General features: G+C 37.8%; 1 pseudogene; it reads right to left on the reverse strand.

Moving 5' to 3' along the window:
- The window catches only part of LOC101354700 (annexin A1-like), a 19,635-nt pseudogene extending 18,668 nt beyond the window's left edge, over positions 1-967 (reverse strand).
- Positions 968-2,079: the final 1,112 nt, after the last annotated feature.

Here is a 2,079-nt window from a genome sequence, read left to right on the forward strand (position 1 = left end):
TCTACTTTCAATTTGCTTTGTGCTTTTCTAAGGAGTTTTATGGCCATTAGCTCATTCAGCAATGAGTCCTAGATGCTGTTAAATAGAATAAATTGTGGAGGGCTCCACTGGAATTTCTATGGCATGACTTATCTGACACCACCCAGGAAATACTTCCTTTTCCCTTGTGTTTGCAGACTAGCCCTTTAAAAGCCCATGATGTGGAGACTACAGGGAAATGAATGTGGCCACACCCTCTTCAGATAAAATGAGCAATAAGTGGTCCCTATTATTCTAACTGCATTAGGGAAATATAACACGAATTGCAAAATGTTAATTACTAAGGGCATGATTACCACTATGAGGTCTGAATCTATTTAGTACCCCTTACAGAAGAAGAGAATCAATAATGAAAGGCCTGCTATTTTTTAGCAATTCCCTGCAGCCCACCTCTGCCACGTGTGTTCTCTTGGCTCCCCCACAAGCATCCCGCTCCCATCATGATTTCCATTTGAGGCACAAACAGCTCTTTGGAAACTCATACCTTTTAGGAGGAAAACACATTCTTTCCTTCTTTTCCATGGTAACTCACCAAAAGTACAATAAGCCAGTATTAAGGAAATTTAACATATTTTAAAATTTGTCTTCCTTACTTAAGTATAGCAAAGCAATACAATGTATGGATTCCAAAATGTAAGCGCCTAACATCATTTTACAGAAAGATTTCTCAGAATAGCTTCAATGCAATTCGTCACCTAGTCTACAGAAGCAGTAACATTTAACATAGTGATGGGAAAAGGGTTCAGAACAACCAAAACTAACTAAAAGGAAAACCAAGACTTACTGTTTTTTCTGCCTTCTTCCAAACAACTGGAGAGGTTGTGCTCTGAGCCGTTCACTCTAGAAGTGGAGTCTTGGGCTTCTGATTTTATAGGATCTGAAAGAAGGCCACACCTAGCAACCAGAAGTTAGTAACTGGCTGCCTGCCCAAGCCTTGTCTGAAAACAAAGTGAAACAAGCTTGCAAAACTACTCTGTGAACCAGTCATAGCTGACAGTTTAAAGGAAAAAAGCGGAAGGACAGGTTTTATCCCCCTTTATTTGGCACTCTTATTCCAGAGGGGTAGAATGTAATAGATTTTCAAGTATGCAGAGCTAGCCACCCCAGAACGGAGCCTGGTGATTGGCACTCTTTTTTAGTTAAACTGCTTGTGGAAGTAAAACTTTTGAAATTTTGTTTCAAAATTAAAACAAAACCAAACAAAAACCTTTGGTTTGAATACCAGCTCCATCACTTTTTACTGTGTGACCTTGAGGATGTATTTAACTTCTCTGAGCCTGTTTCTACTTTTGTAAAATGGAGCTAATAGTATTTAAGCTGCCTACCTTAGTGTTAAGAGCTCGGCTGCTAACCAAAAGGTCAGCAGTTCAAATCCACCAGGCACTCCTTGGAAACCCCGTGAGGCCGTTCTACTCTGTCCTGTAGGGCCACTATTAGTCGGTATCGACTCTATAGCAAAGAGGTTGGTTTTACCGACTAGAATTCTTGACAACTGAGAAATAATATATATTTGCAAATTTTACCATTGTGCTGTGCTGAATAATTTTCTATTTATAGTTCACCAGCATTTTTTTTCTGCCTTCAAAATAAAAAACTTTTTATACCTGCATATAGCTTGTTGATACACCTAAGAAATATAAAAGAACTGAAGTTACAATATGGCTCAAAAATATGAACAAAGTTAATGCTAAAGTAGGATAATTATAACATTTAATTAAAGTATTGGCGTTAGAGGAAGGGCTGTCTTCGTTAGTTCTTTTGTATAGAATCAGTTCTATATAAACATTGATAGAGACAGATCCTTGACATTTTTCGGGTTGTTGAACAATGAAACAAGGAGCTAGAACGATAAATTGAAAGGATTAATGGAGTAAGAGCTATCACGGAACAGGTAGTGTAAGAAAGTTCCCAGCTGACATAAGGGTGGAAAAGTTGTTCTGGTAGCTTCACTGGTGACTCATTTTTATTATTTGTGAATGCTTACAAAGTATTATATAATATTTCTATTAAAGTATGTACAAGTGTGAACTTTCTCACAGC

Source organism: Trichechus manatus, unplaced genomic scaffold (genome assembly GCF_000243295.1).
Source record: "Trichechus manatus latirostris isolate Lorelei unplaced genomic scaffold, TriManLat1.0 scaffold00107, whole genome shotgun sequence".
NCBI classification, from domain to species: Eukaryota; Metazoa; Chordata; class Mammalia; order Sirenia; family Trichechidae; genus Trichechus; species Trichechus manatus.